Consider the following 27,967-nt stretch of genomic DNA (forward strand, 5'->3'; position numbering starts at 1 on the left):
CTTTATATTGCTCCAAGTTAATTGAGTTCATTGTCTGGTATTGGATGTGCTATTGCACACTGTTTGGTTTACCTTCATTTGCGGAAATCACTCTTTTGTTTTAATTAATAAAATAACTGCTGCATTTAGATCCGCTTCACCTGCCTCATCTTCTTCTTCAGCCTGAAATTTTGTAATATTTATATATTTTATATATATATATATATATATATATATTGCATTATCATTCCATATCAATTCTTTTATGTTTATATGTGAATGTGTTTCTATTTTAAAACATACATTTAAAATGTCCTAACATTATTTCTTCAATTGTAATTTCTGCTCAAGTACTTTTATGCCACAGTGCAGCATTAACTTGCACATCCTTTTCCTGGTATCTATGCCACTTCAGATGAAGTTTCATTGCCTTACAGTGTGAAGATAAACTGCAATAAACTGATACCGTGTTAGACCAAATCAGCTTAATCTTAAAAAGATCACACTAAATTTCAGGAGCTTGGAGTCAAGCATGTGTGATAGAACTGGCGTCTGGTTCAAGAGTGGGTCATCTAGGGCTTTGCCTCATGGGACTGGAGGCTGAATGTCACTTGTAATCTGCTCTCTCAGTGTCAACACAATGTCTGGCGTCTCCTTCGGCGCAGAGTGTACTTCTCTTGGAACAACAAACCCACATACGGAGAGCATATGCTGATGCCTCACTCAGCATTTATAATGAGCGTATTGATGATTCAAAGCCTGATAAAGAAAGAAAACATTAAGTGAGTAAAATGAAGATACATATGGCATCATTCCATATCAGTTCTGATCTAAACTCATACAGTGGCACTTTTGAGATAATTTAGTTTTGTGTTTAATTAAGCATATGCATTTTTTCTTAAAAATTACAGCAAAAGGATTTCACACTCTATGATTTCAGCAGTTCTTGATATAGGTCGTGAATTTAGTGATGTAAAATGATGTTGAGTCTGCCTCTGCCTGACAACAAGAATCCCAATTTTCAGCTCAGTTTAGCTGTTGCCTGGTAACAGGAAGGTCTGTGAAGTGAAACCCCTCAGAAGCCTGTGCTGCCAACAGTCCCCCTTTGAGAGGGAAATATCACTAATATCTCTTAATGTCAAATGTTTTCCCTCTTTGAACATGATAAGGGATAGATAAACGATTAATTATAAAGAGATTTGTTTAATGATGGTCATATGTTACATGCATTGATGATTGAACTGAATGACGAATAACCACAATTTCAATGACTTTATTGAGCAGTTCTTCAAATTAGCTAGTTAAAGTGTGATTGGAACAACAGTAGCAAATGTTATATGACAACATTATAGATTCTGATACATTTTTCTTTTTAATGAAATAGATTTTTTTAGTATTAGCCAAGAAACGAGTAGAAGAAAAAGATGCTCAGTCCTCTAAACAAGTTTCATTATTCAGACAAGTGAACAGAAATGTTGTTGTACTTTATCTAGTCATTCTAAAATCAAGCTTTACTTGAACTTTTCATATTAAAGAGTTTATCACATCCAAACCTATAGGTGGCGTGACTCGTGCAATGTCTTATAACTTTATGCCAGACACATTACAGAAATTAATGTTGACTCTATATTGACTCTGTATTAAAATAATATTAATAATGATAAAGTAGCATTTTCCCATTTGCAATTTCATGTTGAAATTGGCAATTAAACCAGGTGTAAGTTAATTTAAAAAAATGTAATTAAATAAATAAAAGTAGCTATAGGTAACTATAGGTATAAGCATAAGGAGTAGCCTAGTAGTAGTAGTTCTATTAAATGAATGACTCTCATGCAAGTTTTTTTTCTTTTCTTTTTTTCCCTTAAAAATATTAAAATTCTGTAGACAGAAAATGGAAACACCTGTCCAAAACATTATTAGGTTTAACACGAATATTTTTACCCAGAGGTCAAGTTCATTATGTAGGCTATGCTTGACATTTCATGTAACGGACCACAAACTGCGCTCATCAGCTGAATGTGGTAAACGTAGCGGTCCCTTTAAGAAAATCGGACAGCAGTATTTTAAAAACAGGGGTGAACTGTTATTTTAAACCTGAAAAGTCACTGAACAAAGGGTACATTTATTGCAAATGTAATCTATTTGTTAATGAAATTACTAATTTTCCCTTTAATGTAAAACGAAGGATCAGCTAATTACATTAACGACAAATTATATAGTTTGTTAGACCGTCCACCCCTCTTTCGCACAACGGTCTATTCTGGATCCAAGGCTCATGATGCAGTGGGATTCAATAAGCTGGTACGTTGCTGCCCAACGCAAGGTTTTCCGCTCCAGTCGACTGTGAATGAGCACGGAAATATACTGCAGCATCCTCTTTCATTTAGAGTCTTCACGCGCAGATCATAAAGGTAAGTTCTTTGTAGTCAGTATCATTTTATTTCACGCTGTATTTAATATGCGTCAGTCTCTGTTTAACGTTAGACCCCATAACAGCCCATTCAATAACAGTCTAGCATCCCTTACCTATTGTTCAACTCCAGACATCTAAATTCCATGGACATGAACACTGCTAATGACATGTTGCATGTGGTTGTACTGTGTTGCGTTTATCTTCAGGGAATTTGATACATAAGCAGCATATCTTCAGAACCATTCGCTCAATATTGCTAGTGTTTGCATTGGAATCTTCCTCCTAACTGCATTTTGCAGTCAAGGTGGAAATCTCGCTGTTGTCATGAAACCGCATGGATTACAGAGCAGACAGACAATACGCTTGAAGTAACAGCAGGCTTTCTCCACCATATATGACTTTCTTTTCTCCATTGTAACTGTCTGATAATGTAGGCTTTATGTATGAGTCTGGCTTCTTGTAATGTGTTGGGCGGGCTATTGATTGTCTACCAGGACTGTTACTAATGTAGTTCCATCCCCTTCCTTGTGCATCCCTTACAATTTGTCCTGTTTTAAGATTCTGCTTAAATGTCTTGGATTATTCTAAGCTTCTAATGGAGGTTTGAAGGGAATCAGACAAGCCGAAATGATAGCTTGATTAAGTCATTCAGATATCCAAGTTTTGACAGTGTGCCTGTCCTTGCAGTCTAAAATGTGGCACTTGACCTGTTGTGTTTTATAAGTTGTATGAAATTCAGCTGCTCAAACCAGATTTAAAGGCTGTTTGACTGGAGTATGCTGTCTGTTTGGATTAGGATAGCTGCTTAAGGGGTTGGTCATAAGGTTGGCTTACACTTGCATCTCAAAATTCTTGTTTTGAGCATTAGTCATTAGTCAAAAGCTCACTATCTTTTTAAGTTCTTTTTAAGCAAGCACAGGCTAATGCTTGTTTTGAGCACAAGAAACTGCCCGTCTCTTTTAAATACCATCTCTGTTGGTTCCCTCAGTAAAAATATTCAGTTTAACTCAACTGGTGGCGGGGTCACAGGTCGTGGATAGCAGGGAAACAATGCTGGCATAGTTAGGATGAAAACATAAATGCATGAAATGGAAATTCACCCTATCTGTTTTCTGAATTTTATTGAGCTTATTATGAATGATTTATCAATTACGTATGTTTCATAGGAAAAAAACCCTCATAATTCTTAATCAAAATGTTGATCTTCTGTTGAAACGTTGCTTAAATCCACCCCTTTCCTACAATCAACTCGAGCTCACATTCAGGTCTGCCTCCATCCAATAAACAATAGAACCAAGTCCCAAACCAAGTTTTTTTCTTTCGCGATAAGCGATGTACCTCACAATGTGGAAGAAACAATCTGTCAATATTTCCATTACATCGCAACTTTAAAAGGGAAGAGAAAATGTTTTTGAATGTGTCTTATCATAAAGAATGTGTGTCCAATCAGACTGGTATTTTGTCACAAATGTCATATTAATATTTGTACATATTGTTGGGCTTCTAAAGTTCCTGCTAATATTAATATTTTATATGTTTAGTTTAAGAATATTTTTATTTTATTTTATACGATGAACAATTTTGAAGTGAATGAGGTCGCAAAAAGCTGGTTGAAGGTGAAACAAAACCACTGGTTTAGATAATGTAGGGAGTGTCTTGTACAATTGTTGATTAACTTTATGCCATTAATTAGGCTGTTTGCTCTTTTTAGCCCACATTTTGATTACGAGCTACTTTGCATCAAACCTACAGAATTCGGTAATAACACAACAGAAATGTAGTGCACTCTCCTTCGACGACGGAAAGATGGGATGTGGAATGAAAAGCTCAGAGCTGGAACAGTGTCATGGGATTGTAAAGCCATGATTATATGAGGAATGCCATGATGACTTCAGCAGAGATGCGGAAATGAACTGCGTTTAGAGGTAACAGATGAAAATGCAGTTAGAGTTTTTTTCTCCGCACTCCTCTCGGGGCTTGAGGAAATCAAGGGCTTTAGTACAGTCTCCTCTTTGGCTGAGGAATTGTCTTAAAAACAGCTGAGCAGTCTATGAATAGCTGACAGATTTTGACATCGTATTGGTATCTTGCATTACATGGTCGAGCCAGCTGCGATTGGATCATAATTTAAGCGGATGATCCAGTGGGTCATTCAGGGTGAGTTTTGTTGTTCACATGTGGAAAGTCTTGGGCTTTTTCAGTCTTCTCACAGTATGAACAGTGAGTCACAGGATAAATCATGAAAGTAATTAAATCCAGTAGGTATATCAGCTTTTCAAATGCCTTCCTCTTTTTTCCATTGCAAAAGAAGAGAGTGAATTCAACCATGTTTTCTTGAAGACTACTCCCTTCATGCAGCCCAGTTCATTTGTGTCTGTCATGCAGTCCCTTATATACCTTTATATATGTAGTAGGCCTATTTGTTAATATAAAAGCTTAATAAAAGTTTACTATAAATCTATAACAATTTAAAAAAACTTTTACAAAAGGAAAAAACTTTCAGCCAGAGCTGCTGAAACTGCTATGAGTAAAATCTTGAATGCACTGAGCCACATCCATGAAGACCCCTGTCATGATGTTGCGTCTGGTTGATCTGAAGAGCAGAAGATGGGAAGGAAGTGGACATGTGGTCATGTCTCAAATCATAATGATGTCTCAGATTAGATTCATTTTAATGTCATGAAAGAACTTAACAACACTGTGTTATGGATATGGTAAAAGCAATCAAACTTTCAGCAAGATGTTAAGAATTTCATAAGTTTTTAGAAAAATCTAATAATTAGGACTGTCGAGTGGTATTTTTAATAATATTGCATGAATTACTTGATATGCCAATTAATTAATCACAATTAATCTGTTGATTGCATACCTTTGTATTAATATTTCCTATAAGAAAAGTCACAAAAATCCAAAGGTTACATTATTGCGGCCACAAAAGCACTGAAAACACATTACAAAGAGCCAGTATATTGGTATTTTTGTTTATTTACATATCATTGAAAATAACACATCAGCAATTAAAGTCAACATCAGTCCATTTTGAAAATGAGTTTCCAATAGAATTTAAAAGTAAGTAATTTTCAGCAAGTTTGTGTACAATTCACTTGTCTCATATGTTTAGCCGAGTGCCGCTGACCCAGATTTCCCAGATCTAGATTTCATAACCAATTTTTATTTTTACCAATTTCAATACCACAAAAACAAATATAGCCTACTTAAAAAAAACGAATTACAAGCAATAGGACAACAAACTACAATAGAACAAAGCAATAGACCTACCTGAAACAGTTCAAGCACTAGAAATAAGAAATACTAGCCTATATAAATTGTATAAAGTAATCAAATGTATTAAAAAACACTCACGGCACATCTTCACTGTGTAAATTAAATGTACATGTATTCTTATTAAACTGAGACAAAAGTGATTCAGTCAAGAGCATTGAGAGAATTTCTCTTTTTTGTTGTTTGATTAACATTAATGACACTGAGGACAGCAGGTTTATAAGGCTGCTGTCACTTTAAGATCGAATGCACGGTTCCTGTTACATGCATTTTCCTTCTCAACTGTTTCTGTTCATTTAAGACATAAATGACTGTTTATGAAGATTCTTGCAAAGACTGGCATTTTGACACATAAGATTTGTGTGTAACTGTTGAAGCCCAATTAGGCGGCAAAAAGAAGTCAGTTCAGTACTCACATGCTCTATGAGCGATTATACTCTTAATGTGTGCGAGTCTTTCAGACAGTGCTCAGAAACCATCTTTTTGTCAGAGCGCGCACATAGCGAAATTAGTTATCTTGCAATGATTTAAAAAACTTAGTGCAGTGCTTAAAAACGCACTCAAACGATAAGCTTTCATGACCACGCAGCATAGCAATGTCACGTGAGTGTAACAACGATAGAGATGATAGTCCAATCATGTCTACCAGTATATCGACGACCACCCTCACACTTAAATGATGTTTTGATGAGATTTAAGACAAATCAATATCTTTTTTACATGGCCTGTAGCTTGGCTGATTTCACAACAAAACTAACTGGTTTGGATGCCCCCTGACCGAGTAGTTATTAGTGGTAATGAAACACTTTTGTGCCCAGGTTGCGTTATTGTGGTTTCATGTTGCCTTTGTATTGTTTATTCTCCAGGGGTGGTTTAGGCCCATCTGTCTGATTCTTCACATCAATAGGAGCCGCAGATGCATAGCCTGACACCCAGCAGGCCTTTATAATGTGCCCAGGCGTAGCGTGTGTTTGTGTCTATGTGCATGTGGGTATACAGGCTCTATACTCACTGTTTTGTTCAGGACGTGCCGCCGGTCTGTTTTAAAGGGTCCTCAGAGTAGGCTGCGTGTTAGTCACAACAGACAGGTGTCCTGTCAGCAGAACCACTGCTCTTTTGCCTGCATGCATTAGTATCCACGCTCTGATTTTTCAGAGCTTGACTAATATTTTTTTGCTGCTGATCCAGGTAGGTCGGTAGTTTAGATTAGTACTTGACTTGATATTTTCACTAGCCTCACTGCAATAAATTATACTTTTTATTTTTAGCAAAATATATTTCATGTATTAGAAAGAAATTTATTTTGTTTTTTATTAACTATTAAGGTTTATTTATGAATCAAATCGGGGTACACCATATATTTGTACTATATTGGTTATTGGCTGATTGAATTAAAGGGGTACTATTATGCTCAGTTACAGGTTCATCATTTTATTTATGGGGTCTACAAGAATATGTTTACATAATTTAATGATAATTTTTTAAAATTTTCTTACCTCTTACCATAAATAGTGTGTATCAGGTCCGGATGCTTCCTGAGGTGCTGCGAACCCTACTGTAACTAAGTTAACCATGGCCTCAGTTTTGCCATATCAGTTCGAGCCGGAGCCCGATAATGACAGTCAAAATAACCGAGTTGATTGTGGCGAGCAGGACGAGGCCGAGGGCAGTGAGAGAGCGGCACGAGGCCGGTGGCGTGATTACTGATGAGGGACACCTGCACGACGCACCGGTCTCGTATCTCTCACGGATGACTGCTGTCATATATAACAAAACAAACACAAGTCCAGGCCTGGCCTCTCTCGATCTCCACTGTCGTCGCTTCTCCTTTTATGCTTCCGCTCCTCCGTGAGAGATACGAGACCGGTGTGTCGCACAGGTGGCGCTCATCAGTAATCACGTCACCGGCATCGTCCTGCTCGCCACATTGATCAGAATGAAACAACTTTCGCAACCACGACTTGTGCAGGACGTTTCAGAGTGGTAATTTTTTATTTTATACCTCTCTTGCATTTCAGATGTGATGTTATAATTGTCATCTGACCTGCAGGGGCACAGGAAGTAGGGGTGCTGTTTTCACAGGTTTATAAATGCATGCAGCACAATGTTTATAAAAAAATCAATACATTTTAAATCAGTAAACTCTTTAGTAAGGAATTTAACTTATGAATTGTTAGTGGGCTACAAAACTTTTCTCTTATTAAACTGTTTTAATCTTACATAGGCTAGTTGACTTTCTCAAAATGGGATTAATCTATTATTTCATTCCACTTGGATCTTGATTGACACACACCAGGGACTGAAATTAACGGCTGCTTGTGGCAAAAATGGCATGAAAATGAACAAAAATGCCCCCAAAAATTTAGTTATGGTGGAAAATGCCCCAATAACGAGTACTTTTGAAGATATAGGTTAGTTAAGCACTAAGCTGTCAAATTAGCAAGAGTGCTGTTTTCCCCAAATAGCATATTGCAAATATTATATTGCATTTTAGACAGACACATATTGTCTGTTTTTTTGTGCTCCTTCAATGAAAGTATTTCCAAACAAAGCCACATCAGAACCATCTCTGAGCAACATGTTTCATTCATGAAAGAATCAACATTTCAGAACAAGTTGATTTGAATGAATGATTCAATGACTCACTCTTTAAAACAGTGACTTGCTGCCACCTACTGGCAGGTTTCCTCTTATTTATTCATTATTGTTTATTTCCTGTTGCTGCGCAGGCTTGTTTATTGCCTGCAAAAAAACCCTCAATAGCCCTTTTTTGAAATGGCGGATTACACATACATTCCTTGTTGCATATTAACGCAAGTATCACAATGTTCTGTCAAAAAACGAACAAAAACAATCTTCCCGTGCCCCTGCCTGCATCAAACAGCGTGGTTCAGAATGCAGTCGTTATAAAAATCGTGAGACATGTTAAAAATTTATTTTAACTACTGTAATTTCATCTGACTTAGGAAGGCCGCAAAAAAGAGGTTTTGATTCGGGGTGGAAAAAACAGCATATCTTGGACATGGTGACAACACACTACTAACGCAACTAAACCAGGCCTTGCGCAAGCTTGCAAAAATATTTAAAGGGGACCTATTATGCAAAATTCACTTTTGCATGGTGTTTGGACATAAATGTGTGATGGCAGTGTGTGTACACAAGCACCCTTCAGTGATAAAAATCCCCATAAATCATAAGCAGTGTCTCCCAAGGACCTGTTTTCAGAATGCGGCTTTAGTGACGTCACTACAGCCACAGGCCCCGCCCACGAGTGTTGACAGACACTGCCTTTCTAACATAGAACCGCCCTTATCGAGTTCACAGCGAGATGAGAGTTGTACACATCCGCCATTGCTACACTGACGAGAATGTCTCCCAAGCGTTTTCGGTGTCGTGTAGCTGGATGTATTAATCCACATAGCTCTATTTATTTACTGAAGCGATAGGCCTAACGTTATTGATCATGGCAGTAATGAAGGTGAGAGCGCGCACTTTTGCCGCGTTCCAGGCAACCTGTAACCCGTGTTTTCCCAACCTTATACCCGTGAAAGTGCACTGGAACGGCAGTCAAACCCGTGTCTTCCCACCCGTGAACTTGTACTAGATCGATGTACTCCCAGTTATTCCCCCCCGGTGATTATAAATGGATGATCGTTACCTTCAACAGCGGGCTCGGCGATGGTTGATGCGCGCATCTCTATGGTAACATTATACACTGATGAATGAGCGCTGCTTTTAATTTCTTTACAACAAAATTGATTTGACACAATTTCATTTACTAAATGGCATAAACAGGCTTTACTCCCTTCAAACTTAAACTGGAATATCACTGTTTCTGTCAGTGCGACTTCCCGAACAGGTGAACGCGCGCGCACGCACACAATACTTTTGGAGTAAAAATTTTAATTGCAGATGCAGTGCACCGTGATGCATCGCGATATCGAATTGAACTGAATCGATGACATGATAATCGTAATCGAACCGAACTGTGAGACCAGTGTAGGTTCACACCCCTACTAATTATACAGTGTTTATTCAGCTCTTACAGTGATTTTCTGGAGTAAAACAGACGCTTCATCTTTTGTGTGATGTACAATAAACTTCATTGAACTCATCAGTATATTTTTGGCCAACATTCGGACGAGGTCCGCTACAACAGGCTTGCAAGTTACTAATATAGTGGATAAAAGCAAGATGGAAAAATAAGTTATAACCGTAATTAAACTAGACTATACCTGTTCTATCTCCATACAGCATATATTATCTGGCTCTGCAGGCATTATTGCAGCTCATTTGCATTTAAAGGGATATACACTAAAACGGTGCGTTTTTCTGAGCCCCAAAAAGTGACAATTTAAACATGCTGTAGAAAATGATCTGTTAGGTATTTTGAGCTAAAACCTCACATACAAACTCTGGGGACATCAGGGACTTATTTTACATCATTTGAAAAAGGGCATAATAGGTCACCTTTAATAGCAAAACATGAAAATAATGTGGCTACAACCCCAAATGACCCTTCGCAGGGAGCTTGATTGACAGGTGATCTGGCCAATCATACTTCGCCATCCGCCATTTTGTCTGACAAAGCAGTCATGAGAGTTAGTAGATTAACATGGGAGGATTTGAACTTGAAAAACTGAAGATACTACTGACGCCTTTCCGCGCTTAAAACAACATTCCTTCTTATGTTCATTCATGTTTATTTGATACTATAAATGAACTAGAAGGAAGAGATGATCGGTTCACAAGCAGCTTTAACTGACGTTCTACAGCGATCTGTCACGACACATTAAAGAGCCACAAAACGGTATTTATTGTTTAAATTTCTTTTTAAAAATGACCAAATTTGAAAGGTGAAACTTTGTTTAATATGTTTAATATCAAAAGTAACCGAAAAGTAACCTGGTAGGTCCTGTCTGTCAGCGTATCGTCAGTCTCCTCTCTGATCCGTGATGTATTTTTCACTGCGTGAGAACATGGTGTGTGCGTGAGAGCAGCGTAGCTTGTCGGACATGGCGACAGTAACTAAGGGGGGCGGGTGTTTGCGACGGGTCAATTCCATTCATCCATTACTATGGTTTATTGCTTTTCTAATGTCCTGTTTTAGGCTGATAGATTTTGCGGCCCTATTACATAACTACTGCAGACATTTTACAGGGCCTGTTACTAAATATTGCTTTGATATTACAGAATGCATCAACAAATAAAATCCTTTCGCAAGCACAGCAGATCAGGCCTTTATTGAATCTCTCAGCACTTATTCCAGCTCAGGCCTTGGCGGCTTATATCATTGAGAAATGTGATTGCATCTTGTCTACAGGCTCTTGAGAAATATTTTTGCAATTAAAGTGTCCCAACACTGGGTCAGCTGAAGGAGGATTAAGGCCACACTGCTGCGAGTGTGAATAGCTCAACAGAAGGTGTTGATGAAAGCAGCCCTATGGAGGTGCTCCACAGCAGATGGCACACACACTGGGAACTGATGTTCACATTCCACATTCACATTCCTTCTCCCACTTCCGGATAATTATTAGAAATCATTCAATATGTATTCAATATGCCTGGGTGATTATCTTTATTTGAGTCAGAATTATAATATCCTGCTTTTATTGGCTAAGAGGTGATGGATATGGAGCAGGGAATAATTGTCACTGTTATACTCTCAATAATCAGTATAATGAATGTTTGTATTGCTATCCACATCAAACCAATATTTTGCTTGTAAACCCTTCCATTCCACAGCAGTTGCTTACATATTGGAATTCTTTCTAATATATTACAATCACAAATAAGGATGTTCCTTCAACTATGGGCATTTTCGACCTTTGTGGACTTTTAGAAACGCACTTCTCAAACTAAACTTATTGAAATGTCAACTAACAATGTCTAAAAATTCTGTATTTTGTTCATTGCAATTCAGGTAGAAAATATTTTTGAAAATGGATTTTCAGAATTAAATGGCTTGTCCTTTTGTCTTCCGAATGATAATTTCATTGCTGAGATTTTATGAATCCTAAATACACACAATTAATTCCTATTTCCACACCTTTTGCATAATTTGACAAGGGTGAAGCTTAACTGGAAATGATATGCAATAAAAATGTTCAGAGAAATATTCAAGTGAAATATACTTCTTTCCTTTTTTTGCTCTTATTTCATTTTAGGCATACATTGTAGTTTCATTGATGCAGAATTGTCTTTTTAGGTCTGTGTTGAACCTTGGGTTAAAACATTGGTAAATAATAGTTTGTTTAATTCACCCTTTGTTTAGGTTATCATAGTTTTAATAATGTTAATATTTTTAGGATGTAAAGATTTAATGCAGGTCTGGAGAAAAATAAAATATAAAGCCGTTTGAAAAGTAGCAAAACAAAAGTTGTAATATAAATCAACCCCTGGGACCTTTAAGTGTCTGTATTAAAGAAGTGCTTATAAATGTTTAATCATCAGTGATATAAGTATGAAATGTTTAATTTATCATTATACATTTGAATGTGAATTATTTAAATAAGAAGAGTGCATTATGTTGAGTTAAATTAATTAACTGCTAGACTCTAAGGTTTGTCTGACTGCGGGATTAAAATGTGACCCAAATCCTCTGGACAGGATGAAAAGCATGCATGAACCTGTGATTTTTCTTTGTATTAAGGGAATGGGCTCTTAATTACGCAGTTAAACATGCCATAGTGGTGTTCTGTTCACGGTATAAGATCCAAGCAATTTCTGTGATGTAGGACACCATTTGGTATTGTGAGGATTTTTAACCGGTTATTTCCCATATTCTTTCATGTTTCAGTCTCTATTCTGACATTATCTACAATAACAATAGGATTAGCCTTACATGTGTTAGAGAAGGACAGTCGCCCTCCATTTTAGGAATACTAAACTTCTCAAGGGTTCATCCTAAAATGAAAAATCTTCCCATCACTCAGTTATTAGTGCTGTATGTCTAGCAGAATGAATAAAATGTCTGCGGTCTACATCATCTGACATCTTGCATTCACATGACTGCCTTGACAGAGATCAACAATAAAGGAATTTAAAAAAAGAGAAGAGGATCGGCGAATAGTTGGGAGCATTGGCAGAGGGCCAAGCACGACGCTCAAACGGTGACCTATTTCACGTCGTCCAGAGTGTGCTAGACTAGAGAAGAGATGAATTACTGTCTCTGTTGCCATCTCATTTCAGGTGCTTATTTATTTGTGCTACATTTTGGAATATTTGTCTTTCAACAATGGTTACATCAACTAGTTGCTAATAGCTGCTGTACAATATGCAATGTACCGGATCCTTTTGATGACCCTCATGCTATGTTATGGGCTGTTGTGGGATGGGGTGAGATTGTTAAAGTGACTACTAGTTTTTCCGCTGGGCATCTAGTAGCAAATACATGGAGTACAGTTAATATACCCTGTAGTTTGTGTAGATCCTGGCCAGGGTAAAATTATGCCCAACCCCCAGGGTCGGTTCAAGTGGCAGTGCAATTAGCACTCAATCCAAATGCCAATTCTCATGGTGGCACATCCAGTTCTCTCTGGTGGCACAGTATTGGCAGAAATGCATGTTGCCTGTGAACAAACATCCTTTTTTTTCTATAAATTTGGGACCTTTCCAATTATTAAATATTATATCCCCAATCCCTCGAAAAGAACTTGAATAGTTTCCCCCAAAAGTAGAATGGTCATAATTTCCTTCCCCCTGATATTGTTTTTTAAATCAAGTTGCATAAACCTCTAAGACTAGTCTTACAAGGCAGACATATAAAACATTTTTTTTTTAAGACTGTTCATAGCTTTTTAAAATCAGTTATATAAAAACATATATTTTCATAGAGTTGGCCTAATTTGATTCCGGAAAGCAAGACTGACTGCCCCTGACTAACTGCTAGTGGGCCATTCTAGAACTTAAGACACTGTCTTAACATATAATTTAAAGGTAATTTTGCATTTTGCGAAAGAACATTGTTTTAGTTGTGATTAGGCTCTGTGGGACTGTGCGGATTAATATGGTTATCCTACTGCTCAAAAAACATCCACTAGGCATAAGATATATAATCAGTTTAGATGGTTTAGATCTCAAGCTGACTAGCTGAAAACATTACTGTAGCTATACCCATTAATAGACAACTTCCTTGAAAATGAATTTACAATTGAATTAGCACAGCACTACAACAACCCATAATGAAATTACACTTCACAAAAGATAATGCTTAACAATGAACTCCAATAGAGAGCTACACAGTAATTTATCTGTTCAAATTCATCAGTTCTCGTCATCTTCGAAAAGCCAAGAGAATGTTGACTCTCGTTTTATTACGAGCTTGTGTCCTTGTGTTTTCTTTTTGCAAGCAGACTCTCTTCTGTTCGCTGTTTTTTTTAAACCGGTGATTCCCCAAAGGTACAAGATTTAAGCCCTATTCGCACAGGATTAGTACTATCTGGGGACCTCGTGTGATTAAGAAATTACCCACCCAGATCTGAATTTCATGCGGCGCATGCGCACGGGATAACCGAAGCCTGTGATTTTACTCAAATTTTCTGACTTATCTCCCGGATATGACGTCAATAGGCTGTTGCTTGGAAATGTCTTTTCGTTATAGGTCTAGCTGTATGACATATTATGACATAAACAGAATAAAGTTTCTTACCGCATGCTGCTATACATGTCATTCATCTCCATCTAATCATTCTTTTTGTTTTTGCTCTTCTGATGATTTTCAGCTTTCACTTTCTGCAAATTGTGTAGTTGTGTATAGCTATATGACCCAGCACTCAAAATACTATCAAAACACTCCAACACAGCCACAACATTCTTCGCGAAAGATGGATAAAAAGGCGCACATGAAACAAAAACCTTGAAAAAATAATGTACGATCCGGCCAAATCACAGGGATGCCGATTCGCATGGGACCAATATTATCACAGGACCTCGGTGATCGGCAAAATATAGTAGGTAATTTGTGGGGGAATTTTTACTTTACAAATTACAGACATGGCCGATTCGCACGGGATTAAGACCTCAGACAAACTCCGCAATTATTACAAATGACTAGAGGTCACCAGGTAATACTTTTCCCGTGCGAATAGGGCTTTAGCTGCTCCATGTCAACGCTTCTCGCTCGTTGTCTGCTTATAAGAAATATTTTTCAAATATCCAACATTCTTTTGTTATTGAGAGTGTTTTGATATTTGCATCGATAAGGTGATCATCTGTAACCATGGGTACAGTGGTGCGCCTCAAGCCATCCGATTCATCTGTGCAGAATAATGGACCCAAAAGCACAACTTTTACTAAAACAACGCAAGTAACGTGTACACTGTAAACCTGAATAAGTTGGCAAAACTCAATCCGTTGCATACATTTTTAGGTAAAGAAGAAATTCAAAATTTAAGTAAGGAGAATTGGCAGATGTTTAATTGCTCTTAACTTGAAATATTTGAGTAAGCTAACTCTTTTCACTTAAAATTATTATGTAATATCAACTCAATTATTTTTAATCGTAGAAACTTAGCTAGCTTTAAGTAGCTAATTCAGTAAATGCTAACTTGCTAAGTAACACAGGGTTTTGATAGCATTAGCATAGTATAGCAATTGCTGAATGAGTATGGCAATATAGAAAATTTAACTTACCCGTTCTCAAACCAAGCTCATGCTCCACTCATGACCAGGATGGTAACCTACATAAAAGAAACTCTTAATTAGCATAACTAAACATTAAATGCTACTAAATCTCTCCCTCTGCATTAATCTTGCACGAAAAACATTATTTAACTCTAAATTCTTTGAATTTAATCTCCCTTTTGAATTTCATGACATAGAAGGCAATAGAAATCCCAGCCCAGTTTCAGTTAAATTTAAGTTTGTCAAAATTTGTTTGTCAAAAAGAAACAAATTCATAAAACTCAAAACAATGAAACAATTCAGATTACTTAAAATGTGTCAGTTTTGTGAACTCAAAAGAAAAAAATGTCTATATACTCATAAAAGTTAATTTGATTGAACTAATTTGTTTAATTCAAGTTTACCCTTCTCAAACCAATTAATTATTTTGATCATTAGGGTTTACAGTTTTCTGCTTTAACCGCTAGAGGCCCAAAAATTACATAGTGCAGCTTTAAGCAATTTTAATAGTAAAATCGTATGCCAGTGCTTTTACGGTGCTCTATCGTGTATACAGGTTTGAATTGGTGTGTAAATGATGTCAGAAGTTTCATTTTTGGTTGAACTATCCCTTTAAACAAACCATTTTGCATTTCCTATTCTCCTATTATTTACAATATAAGGGTGTGCAAAACAAAATAAAAAAATTTAATCTGTTAGTCAGTGGCTTGCACAAGACTTTACTTTATAACATGTTTGTTGGATGACTAGTACACCATCACCACCTATCTCTGATTATTTTGTATTTTTATGAAGCCATTTTTTCTTGTTGGTTGGTCATTAAGATGTTTGTGTGATATGTAGACTTTACTATTCTTGTGTAAACATTTGGTCGGATCTAAGGACATTGCAAAGGCCTCCAGAGAGTCAGGCTATGCTGAAAAAGAAACTGTACTGACAGATATTATAGGTTTCACTCAGTTTTGTTTCACAAACAAGACACTGTACAATATTTGGATTGGTTCACAAAATGGCCAAATTCTCAGTTTTCAACACAGCTCCAAGTGACTCACTAGTTGTTGTTAAAACATTGCATGTGAATCACTGTCTTTGATGCCAACCTTTTTTTTTTACTCTTAACCAAAATACTCCTTTTAGTGCTTCACCTTATATAACATAATAAACCTAGAGATGAAATTGCGTAACGATTCATCTCAACCTGATGTTAGCGTATCTTTCCTCTCATTGGTCAGTCATCTTTACCGTTTGTCCAAAGGTCATTAAAAATGTTCATGTATATCTGTTTTTTTTTTTGAACTCTCCGTGGGCAGTGAGAGGAGTGATGACACTATAATCCCATTGAAATCTGGCCTACAATCTCCACTGATGCGATTAAGATATTTCTCAGCCCTGTGCGGTAGGCACTGCTTCAGAGCTACAAATAGGCAATGTTTCTGTGGGCCTAAACATGACCTATACATGGTCCTGCAACAACAGATTTCACTTTCATAAAGTCTTGGTTATGACAACAATGTTTTTTTTTAAAGCGAAGATTATGGTCTTCCCACTTAAGGAAAGAGGGTAAGCAGTTCAATGTTGGCCTGTGATTAAGGAAGGCAGTCAGATTGTATTAGACTAATAGCATTTGATTGAGGACTAACTGCCATTCTGTCTGGTATATCCAGTCATTTGTAAGATTTAGTTAAGTTGGAAGGACACTATCGTTCTGCTGCCACTGTTACGGGAATAAACCCGGCAATGAAGTATGTCGAAAGATGTGTACTGTGATTCTGTGCTTCCTTGTACGCCAACTTTGGAAATGTGTCATCTCTGTGTGGATTTCAAAGGAAACTTCATCATGTGAGTATCTTGCGGTAGTTTTTGACGATGGTACTTTAATATACTCAGTTCTATAGTAGTATTATTACAAATGAACGCAGAGTTACCCAAAGGTGTAATTTTTTTTTAAATGGCAAACAACTGTCTGAGTGAGACTGCTTTCTCTTTGTCATTACCTACATTTGTAGTTCAGCCGTACTAAATATTAAGGACTTTGTGATTCAGGGATGGGCAGCAGAGATGCCTGTATTATTGTCTGTCTGTGTAACGATGCGGGAAGAATGAAGCGAGCAATGAATCCAATTGCAAGCACATTTATTAATAAAACAAACAAAAGAAACTCAGACCAGGAACACAGAAACAGCAACCATTACAACATTAACAACTCACAAAGACAGGGCTGAAACACAGGGCTTAAATACAGGGGTAAACGAGCTAAACAAGATAACAAGAGGGCGTGGTTAATCAGAAACTCCTGGGGATACTTATAAACTAGAAAAACTACAAAGGACTACAAAACATGACACAGCACAGGGTATAACTAAAGTTCACACAAGACAATGGAAACACAGGACAGACAGGAACAAGACATGAACCCACACCGTGACATAGCCCTCCCCCTATGGGCGGCTCCCGACGCCCGTAAAAAACAAACAAAAAAAAGTTGAGGAGGGTGGTGAAGTGGAGGCGGTCTTGGGGGAGGGATGTAGGGCCAGGTCCGCGCAGGGAACAGGACCAGGGCCTTGCAATGGCGGGCCTGGGCCATGGGACGTGGGCGGAGCAGGCTGCGCAGGCGGCCTGGGCGGTGACAGTCCATCGGGCGACCAGGGCGGAGACGACCCCTCGGACGGCCAGGGCGGAGACGACCCCTCGGACGGCCAGGGCGGAGACGACCCCTCGGACGGCCAGGGCGGAGACGACCCCTCGGGTGGCCAGGGCGTAGAAGACCCTTCGGGTGGCCACGGCGGTGAAGACCCCTCGGGCGGCCACGGCGGTGAAGACCCCTCGGGCGGCCACGGCGGTGAAGACCCCTCGGGCGGCCAGGGCGGGGAAGACCCCTCGGGCGGCCACGGCGGAGAAGGCCCTTCGGGCGATCCCGGCTCGGGAACAGCAGACACCGGCTCGGGAACAGCAGACACCGGCTCGGGAACAGCAGACACCGGCTCGGGAACAGCAGACACCGGCTGGGGAACAGCAGACACCGGCTCGGGAACAGCAGACACCGGCTCGGGAACAGACAACACACACACTGGCTCGGGAACAGACAACACACACACTGGCTCGGGAACAGACAACACACACACTGGCTCGGGAACAGACAACACACACACTGGCTCGGGAACAGACAACACACACACTGGCTCGGGAACAGACAACACACACACTGGCTCGGGAACAGACAACACACACACTGGCTCGGGAACAGACAACACACACACTGGCTCGGGAACAGACAACACACACACTGGCTCGGGAACAGACAACACACACACTGGCTCGGGAACAGACAACACACACACTGGCTCGGGAACAGACAACACACACACTGGCTCGGGAACAGACAACACACACACTGGCTCGGGAACAGACAACACACACACTGGCTCGGGAACAGACAACACACAAACTGGTTTGGGAACAGACAACACACACCCTGGTTCGGGCTCAGGAACGGACAACACACACACTGGCTCGGGAACAGGAACAGTCTCTGAATAGGCCATCTTGTCCATAGACAGTGGCTCGGAGGAAGTGATGTGAACAGTCTCTCGATGGGCAGACGTGACGTGAACAGTCTCTCGCTGGGCAGACGTGACGTGAACAGTCTCTCGCTGGGCAGACGTGACGTGAACAGTCACTCGCTGGGCAGACGTGACGTGAACAGTCTCTCGCTGGGCAGACGTGACGTGAACAGTCTCTCGCTGGGCAGACGTGACGTGAACAGTCTCTCGCTGGGCAGACGTGACGTGAACAGTCTCTCGCTGGGCAGACGTGACGTGAACAGTCTCTCGCTGGGCAGACGTGACGTGAACAGTCTCTCGCTGGGCAGACGTGACGTGAACAGTCTCTCGCTGGGCAGACGTGACGTGAACAGTCTCTCGCTGGGCAGACGTGACGTGAACAGTCTCTCGCTGGGCAGACGTGACGTGAACAGTCTCTCGCTGGGCAGACGTGACGTGAACAGTCTCTCGCTGGGCAGACGTGACGTGAACAGTCTCTCGCTGGGCAGAAGTGACGTGAACAGTCTCTCGCTGGGCAGACGTGACGTGTACAGTCTCTCGCTGGGCAGACGTGACGTGAACAGTCTCTCGCTGGGCAGACGTGACGTGAACAGTCTCTCGCTGGGCAGACGTGACGTGAACAGATGTGACGTGAACAGTCTCTCGCTGGGCAGACGTGACGTGAACAGTCTCTCGCTGGGCAGACGTGACGTGAACAGTCTCTAGATCTGCAGAAGTGACGAGGACAGTCTCTGGATCAGCGGGCTCTGGCGCAGGATCAACGGGCTCTGGGCTGGGCATTATCAGCAGGGTAGAGGGCTTTGTGCTGGGCAGGACCAGTGGTAACGGAAACTCTGGGCTGGACGGGACCAGCGGCGAAGGAAACTCTGGGCTGGGTTCATGGGCTGTCGCTGATGTGTGTGCTGCCCACACACACAAAACAGCCATGGACACCACAATGAGCGCTGCGTCTTCCAGAGCAGACTCAAGTGCGGCGTGTTCAGTCTCTGGCGGGCAGGTGATATGCTCCGGTTCTGGCGAACAGGCGACGGGCTCAGAAGACTGGCTCTGGCTCTTGCTCGAAGACTGGCTCTTGCTCGAAGACTGGCTCTGGCTCTTGCTTGAAGACTGGCTCTGGCTCTGGCTCTTGCTCGAAGACTGGCTCTGGCTCTGGCTCTTGCTCGAAGACTGGCTCTGGCTCTTGCTCGAAGACTGGCTCTGGCTCTTGCTCGAAGACTGGCTCTGGCTCTTGCTCGAAGACTGGCTCTGGCTCTTGCTCGAAGACTGGCTCTGGCTCTTGCTCGAAGACTGGCTCTGGCTCTTGCTCGAAGACTGGCTCTGGCTCTTGCTCGAAGACTGGCTCTGGCTCTTGCTCGAAGACTGGCTCTGGCTCTTGCTCGAAGACTGGCTCTGGCTCTTGCTCGAAGACTGGCTCTGGCTCTTGCTCGAAGACTGGCTCTGGCTCTTGCTTGCTCTTGCTCGAAGACTGGCTCTGGCTGGACGTGGCTGACGTGAAGCTCTGGCTGGACGTGGCTGACGTGAAGCTCTGGCTGGATGATCTCTCGACAGTCTTTGGCTTAGGAGCCACCGGACACGTCGTTGAGGAGGCCATTCTTCTCCTCCTCCTCCGTCTCCGGACCACCGGATTTGGGACCACCGGAATTGGGACCACCAGAACAGGGACCAGCGGTGAAGGCCTGGCGTGACACGGGATGAAGCTCTCCAAACATCTGGAGAGCGCCTCTCTCCAGCCCAGACCGGAGAGATTGGGGAGTTCCCTCGGGTTAACCTCCTTAGCCCCCAGCCGGTAACAGACTTTAATTGCCTCGTCATCCAGTGAGCAGGAGGCAGCAAGAGGAACAAATTCCCACGTATACTGGAACAAATCAAGGCTTTCCAGGGCCAAGGCCGCGATCTGTCCAGCCAACTCCCGGTCTAGCCTGTGTAGATCAGGCGAGATCCGTGCTGCTGGATTCATATTCGGTGAGTTGTTCTGTAACGATGCGGGAAGAATGAAGCGAGCAGTGAATCCAATTGCAAGCACATTTATTAATAAAACAAACAAAAGAAACTCAGACCAGGAACACAGAAACAGCAACCATTACAACATTAACAACTCACAAAGACAGGGCTGAAACACAGGGCTTAAATACAGGGGTAAACGAGCTAAACAAGATAACAAGAGGGCGTGGTTAATCAGAAACACCTGGGGATACTTATAAACTAGAAATACTACAAAGGACTACAAAACATGACACAGCACAGGAAATAACTAAAGTTCACACAAGACAAGGCAAACACAGGACAGACAGGAACAAGACATGAACCCACACCGTGACAGTCTGTCTGGATGGATGACTGCCAGAATTAATCTCTTTTATAAATGACCATGAAAGGATTATTCAGATTCAGACCTGTTTCATATGGAGAGCAATAAATCACCTCAGCAAGCGATAGGAGTTTAGCATTGACGAGACCCAAATGATGAAATGCAAAGTCCCTTAATGATCTATTGGGGATTTCTTTGATCGAATTAACAGCTTTTGGTTGGGGGAATGAATATCTTTCCAGATTGCCTGATGTAAAATGTTGCTAGGGACAATGACGTTCATTTTTTAAAAAAGATATTATTAAGATATTAAAAATGTAATTCAGTGTAATGCAGTGACTTGAATGCACCTCTTCTTTATTGAGCATGTTTTAATCTCCAAAATAAAATTAATTTTGTTTATTAATATTTGAAAAATGTTTGTCACTTTTGTTGCACAAAATATTCTGTAAAAACTATTTAAAAATATATTATTTAAAAACTGTTTTTGAAAATGACAAATGTATACACTCATTTTACATGTTCATGGTGTAAGGAAAATATGTTTTACACTAAAAGTTTGTGGTCAGTCAGTACGATTTTTGAAATAAGATTTCTTTGAAAGAAATTAATACTTTTATTCTGCAAGGACACAGTACAATGATGAATATGTATAAGAAAATGTCAGTAAAGACTTTAAAATTGTCAAAAATAATTATATTTCAAATAAATGTTGTTCTTTATTTTCATTAAATAATCCTGAGGGGAAAAATCCATCACAATTTCCTAAAAAATAATAAGCAGCACAACTGTTTTCAAAATGGATAAGAATGTTTCAAGCAAATCAGCATATTAGAAGGATTTCTGAAGGATCATGTGACACTGAAGACTGGAGTAATGATGCTGAAAATTCAGCTTTTGGAATAAACATTTCAAATATAATAGAAAACATAGAAAGCAGTTATTTTAAATTTTAATAATATTTTAAAATATGACTGTTTTACTGTATTTAAAAAAATAAATAAACGCAGCCTGGGTGAGCATAAGATACTTTTTTCAAAAACAATAAAAAAAAATCTTACTGACCCCAAACTTTTAAATGGTAGTGGATTTTCCTTTCCTTTATCTTGTGCAGTCTGATTTGTCACTGACCCACTATTTCTACTACACTGTAAAAAAATTAATGTAAAATTTACAGCAACTTTCTGCAATTTTGATTGCCAGTAAGCCTGTAAATTTACAAGATTACTGTAAATCATCAACTACAATTAAACTGTAAAAATGCAGCACACTTGTATAAGTAGCAAAAAAAGAGCATCTGTGAATTTACCGTTCTTTACTGTAATCTTTACAGTATGAATTAAAACCTGTGTAAACTCATTTCATTTGAGGAAACCGATTATTTTAAATTGGTCAATTGCCATTTCATATTTATACTGTGATATTTTTTCATTTGAGTCCACTAAAAAAAGAATGTTCCTTAAAATAACATTAATTTAAATAGAACTAAATAGAACTAAACATCAATTTAACTCAATCCTCTTGCAGATAATTGTTAGTTAACAACAGCACACATTCATGAGTTTAATAACTGAACCAAAAGATCATCACTGCATCAGCAACTACACAGTCAATGCTTTTATATAAAGCAACATGCAGCATAACATCAGTGTGTCTCTGCTCATCTCAGACTGAAACACAGGCTCTACTCTCCAACACAATAGTGACCCACAAAACTCAACAGAAACCCTTTAAAATCCCAACAGAACATTAAACACTAACAGATCTCCACTATATCATTATGTGCAAAAACACATAAAATCACTAAGTAATTCAAAGAATTTTACTTATTTTGTTTGGTAAATTTGACTGTGAGATTTTACAGTAAACTAGTGACTTCCTGCCACAGCACCAGATGAAATCAACTGAAGATAAAAGAAGACATTAAATCTCTGAAGATCTCAGCAGAGGATTAAACAACAAAACAGCATTACTAGCTTTACTTATTACTAACCAGGTTGACTGTTTTTCTGTCATAATCAGAAGTACTTATTGAAGTACTATTATTAGAAATAACAGGTTTAGATGGTGATTTATTGAAAATATTTCATTTGAAGTTACCATGATCGTGATCAGTGTTTGCTTTTTTTTTAAAGATTATTTTTTCTTTGGCTGCTATCTTTATGAGACAAATTTGTTATGACAATAAAAGACAAGAACAAATATGATCAGGTGTTGATGGTTGTGTATTGATGTTGGCCTTATCAACATCTAGTGGCCTGATCCTCTGATCTTGACCAGAGTCTATTCTCCCATTATGAAGGTGAGGTGTTATCAATTTCACCTTATTGATTGTGGTAGTCCTGTGATTCTACAGCATTATGTTCAGTTGTAATATTTACAGGTAATTTGGGTTTTAAATATTTGCTATTCACAAAACCTTTCAAGTTATTAGAACACACACATATATCAAGAATCAGCATGTGAACCTCAACAATGGTGACCAACAAAATATTTAGATAAACAGATCAACTCTGACCATCACAAATCAAGCTACTAAAAAGTCACATAAAAAAAAACATAAATTAAAGCACACGGTAAGAATAAAAGAAAATAAGACAATTCCGCTGCATAATTTATGCATGCTGGAATGCATGCTGGGAGTTTTGTACTATGGTGGTACACAGCATGCATTGCGACATGAAGCTTTTTATTTGAGTGTCACCATTCTGATTGTTGATGTTTGTGTGTGACAAAATAACATAGTGCTTTAAAAATTACTCTGAATAATGTTTTTAAAATTGTTCAAATTATAACAATGCAGTGTAAAATCACAGGACTTTTATAATCAATCATATGGAAAGACCCAAACAAAAAGAGATTAAACTCTGGATGAAATGAGGTGCTACTGATTTATAAGCTCTATTGATGACATCATCAATACACAGCCATTGTCACCAGGTCACGTTTCTCCTGGTTTTTTTGCTATAACAATTGTGCCTTATAAACACACAGGTAAAGCAGCCAGAGAAAAACTAATGTTTAAATGTCAAGGACAAGAGTCCAACTAAAGCCAACACTTACTAACAATAAATCATCAACATCTAAACCTTTGTTCATTCTCAAAAATAACTTCTGATTATGACAGTCCATCTGGTTAGTAATAAGTGAAGCTGGTAATGCTGTTTGTGGAGTTGTTTAATCCTCCTCTGCTGAGATCTTGAGATATTTAATGCCTTCTTTTTGTCTTCAGGTGATTTAATCTAGGCTGTGGGGAAGTCAGTAGTTTAGTTGCTGATGCAGTGATGATCTTTTGGTTCAGTTCTTCATCTCATGCATTTGTGCTGTTGTTAACTAACAATTATCTTAAAGAGGATTGAGTTACATTGATGTTTAGTTCTAAATCATTTAAATTAATTTTATTTTAAGGCGAGACACGGCAGGCAAAAACATCGTTTTTTTTTCACTGGTCAATTTTGAGATTTTGGGATATTTGTCTTCAATAACCTGTCTTCTTTCAGACTTGTGGCTAAAAAAAAGTCCGAAATACACATTTAGGTCTTTATTTTACTACACCTTGTCTGTTTGCGACTGTAGATTTCTCATAAATTCATCAAAAGTTGTCGTTATAAATCATCCCTCTACTCCGCGATCGCGATCTGCACCCTGTCATCACACAGTTCAGTTCAGTTCAAAGCTCTCTCTCTCCTGAACAATACTGCCGGATCCAAATATGGTCATTTCCTTTTTATCAGCAACCAATCGCGAAACTAAAAGGGGGGATTTAACTCTAAATGCGCAATGTTATTGGCTGATGCTAAATCTTTAAAGGCGGTTTTCTCAAAATGACTTTTCTATCGTACTCAAAGTCCGAAATCTCCACTTCAGTAGTTATATTATGAATACATTTACAGAGGGATTTGTAAATATATTATTCCTAGCCTGATTTATATAACATTTTATTCAAAAAAATATGGCGAAAATCATTTTTTAAGGCTATTGACAGTATATTCTGATTTACAGGATAAAAAAAGTAGATATCCATAAATCCCTCTGTAATTTTTTTCCCATCTAATATGTGAACACAATGAAAAAATAATTTTGAACCTGGCTTTATTAAATACTCAGATTTCGTTTTTTAAAAGATATGCAAATTAGCGCATATTTAATTAGATAATGCCTAATTTGCATATTTAAACATTAAATTACAGAAAACTTGTAATACATTTTTTTTCTCATCTTAATGTAGGTAGTAATCAGCTGGGAAAGTTTCATGGTGATATTTGCTAGCTAAAAAAAATTTCCTATTCACCTGTAGTGTCTCGCCTTAAGAAACATAAATGTTTTAGTGGATTCAAATGAAATAAGATCACAGTATAAATATGAAATTGCAATTGACCAATTTAAGATAATCGGTTTTCTCAAATGAAATGAGTTTACACAGGTTTTAATTTATACTGTAAAGATTACAGTAAAGAACTGTAAAAAATTTTTGCAGCTTTTGCAGGTGTGCTATATTTTTACAGTATAACTGTAGTTTATGATTTACAGTAATCTTGTAAATTTACAGGCTTACTGGCAACCAAAATTGCCAGTAAGTTTCTGCAAATTTTACAGCAATTTTTTTAAAGTGTCAAGCAGTCATACAGTCTTGATGCATTTATCTTGAGGACACACCTGAACATTTTAAATGGAATTCCAGCCTTTTCCAGGTGCGTTTCAAAACCACACATGAGTACCGTTTAGTTTAGATCGTTTCTTTTATGATGTAGGTCCTGTGATGTTGTGGAAACTTTGAAACGGCATCAAACACATCAGCAACAAGCTGCGTGTTCTTTCTCTGTGGAAAATACATCCCCATGTACAAACGCTTTCTGTACTCTCAGCATGTTCACACAGTGTTCAAGAAACACGACTTGGAAAAAGGTGAAACTGCGCTTATGGAGGGATTAAGAGCTCTGACTCACAGCGGCCTTCCTCTGAGCCGACCTTCCCCCATACTGAGACGATGCGAGAAACTTCCACAGGCCCATGCATTTTATATATGTTATTCAGCTCTAGTGCTGGATCGTTTACATCTGAGCCACATTTAGTTTTATGTAGCCAAGTAAGCTAATAGTAATTGATAAACATGCCTTTATGGTTTACAATTCACCATTAAAGCTCCAGTTGGTAACTTTTGTAAACAAATATTTGTTAAAACTGTCATTATGTCCTGACAGTAGAATATGAGACATATAATCTGTGAAAAAATCAAGCTCCTCTTGCTCCTCCCTGTGGTCCTATTGCCATTTGCAGAAATACACCGCTCCTGGTCAGAAACAACCAATCAGAGCCAGGAGGAATGTCTTAGCAGTGTCAATCACGCTCGTGTACGCGCTGATCACCCCTCTCTTGCACAGCGCGAGCGCGTACCGTCGTTCGTGACCCTCCTGTTCGAACTCGTTCATCCAAATGAACGAATCTTTTTTCGAGGCATTTCGTTCATTCAACGAACGAAATGACCTGAAAAAAGATTTGTTCATTTTGAACGAGTTTTTTTCGGAGTCGGTTCGTTCATTCAGGTTCGCTAGATAAGACCCTTATTCATCGTCTGGTATCGTTTAAAGCCCTTTGAAGCTGCACTGAAACTGTCATTTGAAACTGTCACTGTTCAAATTTTCAGACTAAGTCAACATTTTCTCAAAATTCCCTACTTCAGCTTTAAGTTGTAGCTTGAAATCTACTTTTTAGCATGTGTGCAGGAGTAATGTCGCATAATGAATTTATACTTTGTTATCTGGATTATAGTGTGTGCTAATTTAGTCAGACTAATTTAAAGGAGCTGTAAGCAATATTAACTATTTTGCTAAACTACACCAGACTTGGCCAAAGAGTGGAGGTTTTGGCTGCCTAGCATGGTTGAGTTAGCCCACACTGGTAGATGCTGTAGCTACACCATCTGGACCCAAAAAACTTTTGTTTTCCACCGACAGCTATTTAAAAGCCATGTGCACTGACGTTTTTCCAAGCACCATCAAAATTGTAAATATTTCATTATATTATAGTAGATGTTTTGAGAGTGACCAAATTGCTGCTATTTTTGTTACAGCTTGGGATAGAAGTGACTCGTTGAGACGAATGGCAATGCTAACAGATGGCTGCACAGGTATTGCTTATACTAGTATTCTTAGGGGAGCTAAGCTCTCTCATCCAAACACTCTCCTTTCCATTGAAATCACAAAATAAAATATCAAATATGCCACATCATTTTGTAAGTCGAACAAGATTTTGGCTCATGATCTCTATATAATATCATGATCTCTTAATATGCAAGGATTTTTCGCCACCAGGGGTCGCTAACCTCTTACAATAACAAAGGCGTATATTGATGACGTATATTCCACATTAAGCTGAATTATGGATCTTGTCGTCAAGCTGATGGATCTTTTATGGATGAGTGAATACATTAATGTTTTAACATGACTGTGGTGTGAAGCAGGGCGCGATTGCTAGACGTATACCAGCGCCACACACAACGCGAGTCCCGCGGATTTAAAAGAATAAGGACATTTCATTCTACCGAACTACACGCAAGTGCTGAATTACTACTCACACATGTCAGTTTATTAGACAAATCAAACTTGAGGTAACGCAGCGCTGTTTCACTTGCTCTAACAGTTACACTATCACACTAAACGGCATTTGAGTGTGTTGAATGTTTCCTTGGTTAAAATCGCAATTTCCTCACGATTAACAAATTGTTTGAAACATTTGGGATATTGTAAGTAATCAACTAAACAAATATATAACATTGGCCTAGTGGTTTTTGGATATTTTACT

At 38.9% G+C, this 27,967-nt stretch overlaps 1 protein-coding gene across 4 annotated transcripts in view; it reads left to right on the forward strand.

Annotated features, from left to right (window-relative positions):
- Positions 1–2,254: 2,254 nt before the first annotated feature.
- The window catches only part of fam110b (family with sequence similarity 110 member B), a 52,815-nt gene continuing 27,102 nt past the window's right edge, over positions 2,255–27,967 (forward strand). The window contains exons 1-2 of one of the 4 annotated variants that reach the window (XM_077227279.1): positions 2,260–2,390; positions 27,237–27,293. The gene's annotated coding sequence lies outside the window, so the exon portion shown is untranslated. Of the gene's footprint in view, positions 2,391–16,846; positions 17,138–27,236; positions 27,294–27,967 lie in introns of those variants that run through there. The other 3 variants (XM_077227293.1, XM_077227271.1, XM_077227288.1) reach the window with 3 other exon arrangements.

This window comes from Siphateles boraxobius, unplaced genomic scaffold (assembly GCF_051911475.1).
Source record: "Siphateles boraxobius isolate OS27281-9 unplaced genomic scaffold, OSU_SipBor_1 1, whole genome shotgun sequence".
Lineage (NCBI taxonomy): Eukaryota > Metazoa > Chordata > Actinopteri > Cypriniformes > Leuciscidae > Siphateles > Siphateles boraxobius.